A 15,171-nucleotide genomic window follows, 5' to 3' on the forward strand; every position below is an offset into this window, starting at 1 on the left:
CCTCCCCCTTTGTACTGCTGTCCTCGCTCGGCTTTCCACCTTCCCAGGTTGGGTCAGTGACTTCATCGTCCACCACCTTCTCTTCCACTTCCTCACTCTGCTCATCCTCCTGACTTGTTGACCTAACCACTACCTCAGTGATTGACAACTGTGTCTCATCCTCTTCCTCAACCTCTTGAGACAATAATTGCCGTTGAGTTATTGGCAACTGTGTCTCATCATCATCCGCCTCATTAAACAGTAATTGCTGTTCCCCACCGTCATCTAATTGTGATTGTGGATGCTCAAGAGTTTGGGAATCAAGGCACAAGATCTGTCCCTCTTCAAGCGTGCTTGGCGAGAGGGCCAAATCGAGGAATGGCGCTGAATAGAGCTCTTCAGAATATCCGAGTGTGGGATAACTTGTTTTCCCAGACTCTCAAATGGTGGGAGGAAGGAGGATCAGGGTGAGGATTGCGTTCAGCAGACTCTTGGTTACTAAGACTGGACTTGGTGAAAGACAGGGTGGTGTTTAACTGACTGGAAGCATTACCTGCTGCAATCCAACCGACCACCTGGTCGCACTGGTCTGACTTCAAGAGTGGTCCTGCGCCGCCCTGAAAACTGGGACATGAAGCTAGGTATCATGGATGATTGTTTTTCTTTTGTTTGGGCAGCAGGAACAGTTTCACCGCGCCCAGGGCCACGGCCTCTGCGTGCACCATCAGCATCACGGCCACTGCCCCGTCCCTTACTGCTCGCCTTCTTCATATTAAAAGTTATATATGATTGAAGTCTGTCACACGTACAGTAGTGTAGGATTTGGAAGTGTATGCGCAAAAAAATTTAAAAAGGTATTTGGGATGTGGAAACGTCACACAGGAGATATCCCGCAGATAATGTCAATGCTGTCACCAGAGGCTAATGAAAAATTATATTGAGTGTCACAGGTATTTGGGATGAGGAAATTATATACAGGAGAGGTACCACCAGTATTGTCACTGTACGCAGCGTCTAAGCAAAAAAGTACACTGCATGTCACAGGTAAATTTTTGAAGCTCACACGTTACACTGCAGATGTGGCCCTGTTAATGTCATTGTCAGCAGCTGACAATGTCTGCGGAAATAGTACACTGTATGTCACAGATGCGTTTTAGAAGCGCACATGTTACAATGCAGATGTGGCGCTGGTAATGTCACTGTCTGCAGCAGACTGTCACGGACGTTCCCGTGGCAGGTACCAGGAGATAGGAGAGACTGGCAACTTGTGGGTTAAATTGACAAGTTCACTGTGGATCTTATTGTGTCTGTGTTTTGGTGAATTCCACACCCCTTACTTCAGGTGTTTGTTGGTAATTTACTTTTCCCATAAGTAGCCGCTTCTCACTCTTGGAGGTGCGGTTTATAGATTTTCTTCCTGCCTTCTTACTAGCTGGTCGGTTGTACTCTGTGGTGCTTCTGGAGTTGCCAGTTTTCTGCTTTCAGATAAGTCTTGTTTTTTCTTATTATTTTGTGTTTGTTATATTCCCTGTTTTTTGTATCTGGGCCTGAAACAGAGACTTACATTCGTCCATCTGCGGAGGAATGGGTTGTCTCTGGTCCTAACCTCATTTCGGGGCCTTATAGGGATATAAGGGCCTAGGTATACAGCATATGAATATTCCTAACTTCAAGGTCTATTCTTATTGATAAGTAGTTAGGGCCCGGATTAGGGTTGTTTAGGAGGTAACCTGTTCCTTCCCTAGTTTCCAGGTCCAGTTACTGTTCCCCTTCCCTCCTGTGTTTAGTGTGGAGTTTTTCCCCCACACTGGATTTTTTAAGCACACACGTTACACTGGAGATGTGGTGCAGCTAATGTAACTGTCCGCAGCGGACACTGTCTACAGAAAAAGTACACTAGATGTCAGATATTTTTTGGATGCGCACACTTTACACTAGAGATGTGGCAAAGCTAATGTAACTGTCCGCAGCGGACTAACTATTATACGCTATTTAGCGCAGGATGCGCTAAAAATAGATATTGCTGCCACACACAATAGTCCTTAAAAGGACTTTTGGGTTTCTGAAAAGTTTGTGGTAATAATATTCTTAAATCACTCCCTACACGGTCTGTCCCTTCTTTAGCACAGCTCTCCCTGACTTAGAATGAGCCGAACATGCGTAATCGGGTGCTATATAGCACCCGATGACGCTTTCCGGCCAGCCAATCACTGTAATGCCATCAGCCAACATGGCTACGGCATTACAGTGAGGGCGGTACTTACCTGCACGTTTTTTGGCTGTGTAGCAGCCAAGAAACGTGCAGGGTGGAAACTCGAGCATTGCGCTAGAGCACATGCGGTATTTTCAGCCAAATAGCGCCATGTACCGAGCATCGAGATGCTCGAGCCGAACAGGTGTTCGGCCGACCATGCTCGATCATCACTAATACTGGCCGTTTTTGTAACATACTTTAATTTTTGAAATTTCGAGTACATTTGTATTAGAAAAACATCTCTAAAGTGGCCCATTTTGAGTCTAAAGCCTGTATTACACCTGACTACACCTGGCAATGCTCGTTAGAGATAATTTTGCAGTGTAATACTGCCGCTGACATGTTAAAAAATTATCGTTTGCAGGCGGCAGATCATGGTGTCTAATCACGATCTGCCGCTGGCAAACCACTGTACAACATGGAGATGAGCAATTGCAATTGCATAGTGATCACTCCTCCCCATGATGCGGAGGAGATCACTGCATGTAATAGCAGCATTCTCCTCTGCTAACGAGCAGGCGGTTGCCGGGAGAGAACTCTTCCCTTCCAACAATCGTCTGCCACATCAGGCTATGTAATACAGTCTTTAGCAGCGCCTTCCTGTCTTCTGTTTACCTTACACAGTTAGTGCTGAGAGAATCTCCACAGTTACAGAAACAGAAGACGGGGGCGTTGCGTTAGAGCTATTTCAGTAATTAAAGGGGTTGTCTGACAGTAAAATGTTATGCCTGCCACAATAACACACCCTGCAAGTTTTAAAATCACATTTATTAAAAACTTTCTACTGGGGCTGAGCTCTGCAACCTGGTCACGTGGTGCCCTGCCTGCGCTTCCTCCTTGCACCAAGAACACGTGCCGTTCTTTGTCAACGTGATCCTGGAACTTCAGTACCACCTACCATGAACATGTCAGTTAAGCAATGACCACACGTTCATGGACTGCCCCAGCTCTCCCCAAGCCAGTGGCGCTTGATGTAACCCCGCCCCCCCCCTTGTCCCCATCTTTCCATTCGTGTTCAGGATGCCCCCCCTTCAGGATGTCTGGCGCAGCGGTACTTCCTCCCTCAACCGTCTCAAGTTTACTGGCACAGACCACCCCCCCCCCTTCAGGATGTCTTTCGCAGCAGACCTCCCTCTGTCCACCCTCTCAAGTTTGTGGGCACAAATCCAACCCCCCCTATTTCTGGATGGCCGGCGCAGGCCCCCCCCCTCTCCTTCAGGATAGTGCGGCAGAGTGTTAGCTGTCTCCTTCAGGATAGTGCGGCAGAGTGTTAGCTGTAATATACAGCTGACACTTTGCTTGAAACGGCAGATATCGGTGCTGGCATGGAAGGGGGGGAGGGAGCTCCCTCCCCCATCGGGCCAGTGCACTGCTGTGTCAGTGTCCCGATGGTTACCATGGCAACCCCAGCTTGCCATGGTATATCTGAGCCTGATCAGGCTAAGTGTGAGTACAATACACTGCAGTACACTATACAGTGTACTGCAGTGTATTGTAAAGGCATCACACCCATTGGATCTTCAAGAACCAAGTGGTTCTGGGTCAAAATATTGTTTAAAAAGATAAAATACACATGTTTGGTATTGCCGCGTTCGTAACGACCTCATCTATAAAATCATCACGTTACTTATCCGCTCAGTGCACACCATTAAAAAAAGAAAAACTGTGACAGAATCACAATTTTTGCCCATCTTTCCTCCTAAAAAATGGTAGAAAAAGTGATCCAAAAAGTCTTATGTACCCCAAAATGATACCAATAAAACCATCATATCATCCTGCAAAAAATGAGATGCTACCTAAGACAATAGCCCAAAAACTTTACAAAATATGGCTCTCAGAAAATGGCAACACCAAAACAAGATTTTATGCTATTCAAAAATGCTTTCACTGTGTAAAACAAAAATAAAAATGATAGACATATTTGGTATCGCCGCGTCCATAACAACCCTACTCCATAAAATATCACATGATATGCCCCCTCAGGTGAATGCTTTAAAAATAAATAAATAAAAATTGTGCCAGAACAGCCATTTTTTGTCACCTTGCATTACAAAATGCATAATATCGAGTCATCAAAAAGTCATATATATCCCAAAATGATACCAATGAAAACGTTACCTCATCCCGCAAAAAATGAACCCCCACAAAAGACACAAAAAAATAAAAAACAATTGCATTAGTAAATCAATCCATCAAAATCTGCGCTGCAAAAGCCATATGGCGCTCCTTCCTTTCTGAGTCCAGCCATGTGCCCCTACAGGAGTTTACCACCACATATGGGGTGTTGCCGTATTCAGGAGAAAATGGGTAACAAATTATGGGGTGCTTTTTCTCCTTTTACCTTTTGTGAAAATGAAAAATTTAGGGCTAAAGCAAGATTTTATTGGGAAAAAAATTTTAATTATTCATTTTTACAGTCAAGTGTTTCTATATTCTATGAAACGCTTGTTAGGTCAATACACTAACCCAGGGCTTGACAAATTTCCTTGGAATCTAGGAGCCAGCTAAAAAAGTTAGGAGCCAGGCGGAGCCGCATCATAAAGTCCCTAGTAGATGCCCCCATAGTGCTCCACCCCACTTCTCCATAGAGCCTCCCCCCAATAATGCTGTATACCATGTTACATATGCAGTGTACATGTGCTGTATACCATGTTACATATGCAGTGTAAATGAGCTGTATACCATGTTACATATGCAGTGTACATGTGCTGTATAGTATGGTATATGCAGTATACAGGACCATGATATATGTACAGTATATAGGACTATGACATTCAGTGTACGTGCTGTATACTATGATCTGTATACAGTGTACATGTGCTGTATACTATGTTACATACGCAGTGTACATGTGCTGTTTACTGTTATATACGCAGTGTACATGTGCCGTATACTATGTTACATACGCAGTATACAGGACCATGATATATGTACAGTATATAGGACTATGACATACGGTGTACATGTGCTGACACCTCAGGCTCCTTCCTCACTTGGATGAGAGTAGTAGTAATTTGCACTGGGGGCGGGTAGTTACCTGCAGGTAAACCTGAGAGCCACGAGGAGGGCGCAGGTCAGCGCTATGGCCCCGCATAGCAGGTCAGGCCTCCAGCCCATCAGACAGAGCAGCCACTTAACGTGCCGCCAGGCCAGACTCTGCATTCCGCTTATAGAGCAGATGGGCGGCCCGAGCTCGCTGGGGGCAGGACGGAGCTTCTCCTCATCACACCCCGGGGCCGAGCGCCGCCGCATCTGTCACCGTGGACTTCCGCAGCGCACGCTTAGCCATGGGCGGGGGGAGCGTGTCCAAAGAGCAGCCGCGTATATGGAACCTAAGGCACCGTCGCACAGCTCTCCGCTCATCTCCACTCCTGTACTGCCTCTGGACAGAACAGCCCCCCTCTGGAGCTCCACACCCGTCGCCCGGACACCTTTGAAAACGGGCTGACAAATACCCAAGCGCCAGGACCAAATTTCTGGTCGCCATGTCGACCTGGCGCCTGGGATTTGTTGAGCCCTGCACTACCCACAATCCTCAATTAATGACTCTAGGGGTGTAGTTTCCAATAAAGAGTAACTTTTTGGTGGTTTACTTTCTAGGGGTACCTCGGGTCTCTTAAAATGTGACATGGCATCCAAAAACCATCCCAGCAAAAGCTGTCCTCCAAAAACCATATGGAGCTCCTTTCCTTATGAGTCTTACGATGCACCCATACAGCAGGTTACTACCAGTGCTTCCGATCCATGACTCGTATCTTGAGGATTGCGGACCTATTCAAGTCAATGGGTACACATCCGTAACATGGAGCGCACACAGCTGGTGCCCATATACGGCCTCACGCAAACAAACGTATGCCTCTGTGCCTGTGAATTTGCGGTCCCCAATGCATATGCACGGTCTGTGTGGGCTTCGCTTGCGGATGCAAACCTATTTGACTCAGTGGCGTCGCCGGGGGGGGCCAGAGGGGGCCACGGCCCCCCCTACATCATGCTGTGCCCCCCCAACTAAAATGACCCCCCCCCCCCCAGTGAGCCGCCGCCGCCGGGCACAGGGTGATGACCGCTTCCATTGCGCTCATGTCCATTGTAATCTGTGCCTGTGCCAGCGGAGGTGTGCAGGGGAGGGAGAGGCGTGTCCCTTCCCCTTCCTCTGATAGGCTGCCAGCCTAGTGCCTGCAGCCTATCAGAGGCTGGCGCAGGCGGAGCGATGACGTCATCACGCCGCCTGAGCCTTACAGCGCGGGACACAAGGAGAGTCTGCATCGCATCGCTGACACTGAGGTAAATATCAGTGTTTTTTTTTTTTTTATTATTACAATAGTGTTACTGCCACATTGGGGGGGCTTATTACAATGGGGGGGAACTTAATACTGGCACATGATGATGGGGGGACTTAATACTGCCACATGATGGGGGGGACTTAATACTGGCACATGATGGGGGGGGGCTTAATACTGGCACATGATGGGGGGGGCTTAATACTGGCACATGATGGGGGGGGCTTAATACTGGCACATGATGGGGGGGCTTAATACTGGCACGATGGGGGGCTTAATACTGGAACATGGGGGGGCTTAATACTGGCACGTAATGGGGGGGCTTATTACTGGCACGTAATGGGGGGGCTTATTACTAGCACGTAATGGGGGGGCTTATTACTGGCACGTGATGGGGGGCTTATTACTGGCACATTGAGGGGCTTATTACTGGCACGTGATGGGGGGCTTATTACTGGCACGTGATGGGGGGCTTATTACTGGCACGTGATGGGGGGCTTATTACTGGCACGTGATGGGGGGCTTATTACTGGCACGTGATGGGGGCTTATTACTAGCACGTAATGGGGGGGGCTTATTACTGGCACGTGATGGGGGCTTATTACTGGCACATTTGGGGGCTCTTGTTACTGGCAGTGGCACGTTATTGAGGGCACTTATTACTGGCACATTATTGGTGGGCACTATAGGGGCATCTACTGAGGCCACAAAGAAGGGGTGTTTTATATGGGGGGGCTCTGTACAGTAGCATTTTATACTGGGACACATTATGGCGGGTACTATGGAGAAGGGGAGACAGGAGTACTATGGAGTCATCTACGGGGGGCACTAAGAAGGGGTATTTTATACTTGCAAATTATGGGGGACACTGAGGGCATCTACTGGGGCACGATATATGGGGAATTTTATACTGGTACATTATGGGGGGCACTAGCAGGAAGGGGGGAGAGGAGCACTATGGAGGCATTTACTGGGGCACTATATAGGGGTATTTTATACTGGCACATTATGGGGGACATTAGCTCAACTGGGGGCATAAGGGGGTATGTTTTGCACATTATAAGGAGAATTATTTCTACTGGGGGGGGGGGGGGCTTTATTACTCCCCCATTGTATGACCCCCTAGTAGCAGCACCAGCCTCTCCCTGCTCTGCTATCCCTCTGCCCCTTCTCCAAATCCTTATTATGAAATCTTTCTCATTAGGATAAAACACAACATCAGCTCCGCCGAGCCCCCGGCCAAGTGTTGAAGTGGCGTCCGAGATCCCCAAGGGCCAAGCCAAGTAACTGTAAGTTTTCATGTGAAATATGCTTATTTTATTTTATATATGTACACTCCTGTGAGAGGCGGGGAGGGAGATCTGTGGATGACACTGTTATGGAGGGGGAAATAGGGATGACACTGTCATGGGGTGGATCTGTGGATGACACATATAGCATAAGATGCTATATACGGTATGTGGCATCCACAGATCCCCCCCATAGCAGTGTCATCCACAGATCCCCCTCTCTATAAAAGTGTCATCCACAGACAGCTGGACTTTTCTTCCCTGTTGCGGTTTTAGGTATTAGGTAAAGTATTGCAGCATTTCTAAGCGTACTTGTGTAAATGTATCGTTGTTATACCTGCCCCCCCTACTTTTGTCCTGGCCCCCAGTGTGCCCCCCCAAAATTTGAAAGCTAGAGACGCCACTGATTTGACTAGTATGGTTTCGCGATCCATCCGCACTGCAAAAAGGAAGTGCATGTGGTACTCTTTTGCGTTGGACTGAAGTGCCATGGAAGCACTTTATAGTGTTTCCATGGCCTTCTGCTATGTGCCTTCATGTTACACCACTCCATATACTGCGGTATGCAGACCCATTCAAGTAAGGGCTCATGCACACAAGTGTGCTGCCCACTCTGTGCATTGGGGATCGCAATTTGTGGTCCCCAATGCACGGGCACCATCCGTATGGCCGGTGCTGAAGGACGCAGACCCATTTAGCTTGAATGGGTCTGTGATCCGTCCACACTGCAAAAAAAACAGAACATGTGAAAATAGAACAAGTGAATGGGTCTGCATCTGTGATGCGGTGCAAAAATTCCCTGTGTCTCTATGTTGCAGACCCGCTGTTTGCAGGCCGCAATACGGGCACCAGCCAACTACAGCCGCGTGCATGAACCCTGAATCAGCATCCCCGTATATGCAGACAGGCCATTTGCAGCCAGTAATATGGTCACGGACAGCCAGCACCCATGTGTATGAGGCCTAAGGGGGAGTTCACATCACAGTTTATTTTTCCGTTCTTCTGATCTGTCAGAAGAAGAGGAAAAAAAGTATCCTGTAAAAAAAACATCCTTTTGCATTCGTTTAGCCTTTTCTGTCTGAGATCAGTTTTTTTCAGACAGACCAAAAGCACTATATACAGGACTTTTGTTCTGTCTGGAGAAACTTATCTGAGACACAAATGGCTAAAACGGATGCCTAATGTGCATAACTTATGCAACAGGATCCTTTTTTTTATTTATTTTTTACCGGCTACCCTTTTTTCTGTTCTTCTGACAGATCATAAAAATGGAAAAAGAAATGGTGATTTGAACGCCCTCTAAGTCATCACTATCTGATCGGAGAGGGTCCAACACCTGAGACCACCACTGATTGTAGCTTAGCCTGGGCCAGTGACTGCATGTTTATTGGTCACATGACTTAGGGGCAGCTCGACCCACATAGAAGTGAATGGGGCTGCAGTATCATATATAGCTGTTATACATATACCGTGCTGTGCTTGGTGCGCTGTGAACAGAATGCAGTGCTATCTGGAGCACCATGGCATCTTGAGACAGTTGTTTGGCAGGCCCATAGAAACACTTGGAAGCACTTCTGTGGACTTTCGGGTCTGTACCTGTGCACTGCAAGTGGCAATTATCATGTAGAGAAAGTTAATACAAGGCACTCACTAATATATTGTTATTATCCATATTGATTCCTTTGCTGGGTGGATTCAGTTTTCCATCACATTATACACTGCTTGTTTCCATGGCTACTACCACCCTGCAATCCAGCAGCGGAGGCCGTGCTCTCCTACTATAAAAAAAAGCACTACCTTTGAGAGGTACCAAAGTCCGAGCTACCAGAGAGGTCGGCATATTTTCCTATAGTGTGCAAGCATGGCCACTGCTGATGGATTGCAGGGTGGTCTGTAACCATGGAAACCAGCAGTGTATAATGTGATGGAAAAATGAATGAAGCCAGGAAGCAATATGGACAATCACAATACATTAGTAAGTGCCTTGTATTAACTTTCGCTACATGATAAATGCTACTTGCTGAACTGAGACAACCCTTAATACAAATGTGATACTCTTGAAAATATCTAAAAACAAATCTTGGTCCCCCTCCTAGACCATTCCTATTACCAATTCAATCTACGCTTTTTCAAAAAGGAAATATCAGTAATTTTAATAAATTCCTCTGAATTATAATTTCCCCATAAGGGTGTAAAAGGGAAGCACTCCCCTTATACCTAAAACCTCTTTTAGTGTATACCAATCAATTCACCAATCGTCCGTCCACTCTCCGTAGGCTAACTGCCTGGCTCCTGATAGAGTAAATACCCCTTGGCATTCCTGACCACCACTGTCAGTACTCTATTATTCTGCCAACCCATTAATATGTGCAGGTTTGCCACAAGAAAGTAGACACCCTTTATTAGGAGGATTACACAAGTGCTCATCCTCACACATCTACTGACCCATATTAATTCATTCAGGATTTTCTCCGTTTAAATACACTCATTGACAAAAAATAATGCACCAAGAGTTATTGTTGGAATCGGATGAAGCTTTCTATGTGTGACTGTAATGATGACATATGCAAGTAATTACAATTTTAGAGTGAAAAGATACTTTTATTGGGGAAAACTGTACAATTAAAGGAAGGCTCTAGTACTCTGATTTGGGTATGGCGGTATACATATGGTATCCTGCTTCACATTTGCCCACTTATACATATGGTATCCTGCTTCACATTTGCCCACTTATACATATGGTATCCTGCTTTACATTTGCACAATTATACATATGGTATCCTGCTTCACATTTGCCCACTTATACATATGGTATCCTGCTTCACATTTGCCCACTTATACATATGGTATCCTGCTTTACATTTGCACAATTATACATATGGTATCCTGCTTCACATTTGCCCACTTATACATATGGTATCCTGCTTTACATTTGCCCACTTATACATATGGTATCCTGCTTTACATTTGCACAATTATACATATGGTATCCTGCTTCACATTTGCCCACTTATACATATGGTATCCTGCTTCACATTTGCACAATTATACATATGGTATCCTGCTTCACATTTGCCCACTTATACCATATGTAGATCTGCTTCACATTTGCCTACTTCTACATATGGTATATCTGCTTCACATTTGCCCACTTCTACATATGGTATATCTGCTTCACATTTGCCCACTTCTACATATGGTATATCTGCTTCACATTTGCCCACTTATACATATGCCCACTTATACGAATTCACACTTACAGGTGAAACTCGAAAAAAATTTGAATATCGTGTAAAGTTCATTTATTTCAGTAATGCAACTTAAAAGGTGAAACTAACATATGAGATAGACTCAGTACATGCAAAGCGAGATATTTCAAGCCTTTATTTGTTATAATTTGGATGATTATGGCTTATAGCTTATAAAACTCCAAAGTCCAATTTTGAAGTCCCCTTTGCTCAGGGGGTATGGATTAATTGGCTGACTAGAGTGTGACACTTTGAGCCTAGAATATTGAATCTTTTTTACAAAATTCTATTTTTAAGCTGCATTAAAAAGGACCTTTCATCGGTCCAAACATTGTGAACTAAGTATCATGATATATACAGCGGCGCCCAGGGATCTCACTGCACTTACAATTATCCCTGGGTGCTGCTCCGTTCTCCCGCTATGCCCTCCGGTATGTTCGGGGACTTGGTTATAGTAGGAGGAGACTGCCCTTGTTCTCCTGGGTGTCTCCTTCTCCTAGGCTGTAGCGTTGGCCAATCGCAGCGCAGAGCTCACAGCCTGGGAGAAAAAAACCTCCCAGGCTGTGAGCTCTGCGCTGCGATTGGCCAGCGCTACAGCCTTGGAGAAGGAGACGCCTGTGGCCTAGTTTGGTGATTTATACAGCTTTTTAGAAACTGCACCCATAGAAATTGCACCAATCACAGAATTTAGCAAGGGGTGTAGTGAGCATTTTGACCCCACAGTTGTTTTGCAAAAATTAATGCACAGCAGATGGTGCACAGTAAAAATTGCTATTTTTACGCAGATATTTCAGTGTGTTGTGTCCAGTTGGTGCCAGTGTGAAAATTACGGTAAGCTCTGTTATTATTGTCTCTACTGGTTTTAGAAACACCCTATATGTGGCCCTGTTCTTTTGCCTGGACAAATGAGAGGGCTTAGGAGTAAAAGAGCACCATGTGCGTTTTGAGGACCAATGTGGTGATTTACACCGCTTGTGCTGACAGCTATAGAGGGTCTGCTGGAGAAATAATAAACGAAACCCCTGAGAAGTGACCCCATTTTGGAAACTGTGCCCCTCAAGGCATTAAGGGATGAAGTGAATTTTTTTTTTTTACACTACAGATAATTCTCAGAAATTAATGGGAAGCGGAAGGTGTTAAATAAAAGTTTCAAATGTTTCCCTTCACCCATGACAGCACCACGAGAAAGAGCATCCACCCCCACAGACAGGAAACCTACAGAATAAAAGGGCGGACACTCTCCTCCCAATTCAGTATGTCTCTGGGGAAGCCTGCAGTATTTCTTTATTACAGGTCCTTCCCTCTCGCGGTGCCCCATGGAGCTTTCCCCTCGATACCTGCGGTCTTGTACAGGAGCAGCATCGGCAGGACGAGGGACGGGCAGAGGCACAGCGGATCCCCGGAGGGGATGATGTGTTCGGGGGCTTTACGGTGCAGGAAGGAGATTGCTGGGCACGAACACCAGGGGGGGGAGGAGGAGGAGCTTCCGGCAGAGCGCCGAGTAAGTCATGTGTTTCCGGTCATGTGATCGGCGCGCTGCGTCGGCCATTATGTCATCGGGATGCGCCGGTTAAGAGGCACACTGTTTTACAACGCTGGCGTCCGAAACCGAAGGAAAGGGTTCCCGGGCGTCCAGCTGCGGTATCATGGAGGAAGACGAGCTCACTGAGGAGTCTGCGGTCCCTCCTACATCCGTACCTTTTGAGGGGTGAGTGTCTGGGCTTTTAGCTTGGATTTTATATGCTTATACACTTGTACTAATGTCTTGCAGATTAAGCCTAAGAAAGTGGTGTCTAAAAAGAGGCATAAAGAATGTGCTATATGTAAAGTGGGTCTATGTTCTGACTGGGAGAAGAAAATGTGCCAACCATGCATTGATAAAACAGTAGCAGAAGAGTCACCATCTTTTTATAAATGTCTGCAGCATTTGGTTAGAGCCGAGGTCAATTCTACTCTATTATCCAAGAAAGGGGGAGGAGAGAAAGACCCTAGAATGAAGCGCAGGGAATCGGCACAGGAACAATTGTCATCTGATTCAGATGAAGAGATTCATTCCTCCTTATTTGGCCATTCTGGCGACTCTTCCCTTTTGTCCGCTGAGGAAGGTGAGATTAGCGGCAGGCCATGTTTCCCCATGGAAGATACTGAGAAGCTCCTAAAAGCTGTTCGTTCTACTATGGGCATGGAAGAAATAAAAGAGCCCAGGTCTATACAGGACATCATGTTTGGGGGACTGGAATCTCAACACCAGAGTACCTTCCCAGTTCATAGAAATGTTACTGCCTTGATTTAAAGGAGAGTGGAAAAAGCCTAACAAAGGGGTTTTCATCTCAAAGAATCAGGGTGGATTTGATTTAAATCAAAATGATTTAAATCACGATTTAAATCACTAGTCAGTAAGGCTTGATTTAAATCATAGTTTCTACATAAAGACTAATTCTTGCTGGTATAACTTATAATATGCAAGTAGATGAAGATTTAAACAACTTTTCATATTAGTTTGATTAGGTTGATTCTGCATTCATAGGTTTGTAGAAGTTAGGATTAAGGTATTTTTCTCAACTCTGTTCATGTTATAACATTTTTGCTGTGAAGAAGAGGCATGTGATCTCTGCTGAGTCAAATTCAGTTTTGAGAACTGCAAAAGTAAACCAAGCATCTGTGATAATATCTTGTAGGCAGAGAAACTGCCCAATAATCTTACAAAAACCTCTGGAAGAGCATGACATTGTGAATGGATTAATGGAATTTATTTACCAAAAAAATTACACATATAAAAATATAGAAACATAGAATGTGTCGGCAGATAAGAACCATTCGGCCCATCTAGTCTGCCCAATATACTGAATACTATGGCCCTATCTTATATGAAGGATGGCCTTATGCCTATCCCATGCATGCTTAAACCCCTTCACTGTATTTGCAGCTACCACTTCTGCATGAAGGCTATTCCATGCATCCACTACTCTCTCAGTAAAGTAATACTTCCTGATATTACTTTTAAACCTTTGCCCCTCTAATTTAAAACTATGTCCTCTTGTAGCAGTTTTTCTTCTTTTAAATATTCTCTCCCCTTTTACCTTGTTAATTCCCTTTATGTATTTAGCAGTTTCTCTCATCTCCCCTCTGTCTCGTCTTTCTTCCAAGCTATACATGTTAAGGTCCTTTAACCTTTCCTGGTAAGTTTTGTCCTGCAATCCATGTACCAGTTTAGTAGCTCTTCTCTGAACTGTCTCCAAAGTATCAATATCCTTCTGGACATACGGTCTCCAGTACTGTGCACAATACTCCAAATGAGGTCTCACTAGTGCTTTGTAGAGTGGCATGAGCCTCTCCCTATACACCCCAGCATTCTGCTAGCATTTCCTGCTGCTCTATGACATTGTCTGCCTACCTTTTAAATCTTCTGAAATAATGACCCCTAAATCCCTTTCCTCAGATACTGAGGTTAGGACTGTATCACTGATTTTATATTCTGCTCTTGGGTTTTTATGCCCCAGGTGCATTATCTTGAACTTATCAACATTAAATTTTAGTTGCCAGATTTTTGACCATTCCTCTAGTTTTCCTAAATCTTTTTCCATTTGGTGTATCCCTCTAGGAACATCAACCCTGTTACAAATCTTTGTGTCATCAGAAAAAAGACACACCTTATCATCGAAGCCTTCTGCAATATATATTAAACAATATGGGTCCCAGAACAGATCCCTGAGTTACCCCACTGGTAACAAGACCATGGTCTGAATATACTCCATTGACTACAACCCTCTGTTGTCTGTCCCTCAGCCACTGCCTAATCCATTCAACAATATGGGAGTCGTACAGCCTTATTCTACATAATTAAAAAACAAATCTTTATTTCATGATGGAATACCCTTTGGATGGTAATATATTTTCCTCAAAAAGCATTTTTTATCAAAAAAATCTGATTTAAATCAAAAAAATCAGATTTAAATCAAAAAAATCATTGATTTTTATCCACCCTGCAAAGAATCTCAAATGAAAATATCCATTTAAAGAGGAGGATTGTGCTATCTGGGATAAAGCTCCTAAAATAGACGTGGCGATTTCCAAAGTCTCCAGGACAACAGCATTGCCCTTTGATGATATGGGAATGTTAAAAG

This window comes from Bufo bufo, chromosome 2 (assembly GCF_905171765.1).
Source record: "Bufo bufo chromosome 2, aBufBuf1.1, whole genome shotgun sequence".
NCBI classification, from domain to species: domain Eukaryota; kingdom Metazoa; phylum Chordata; class Amphibia; order Anura; family Bufonidae; genus Bufo; species Bufo bufo.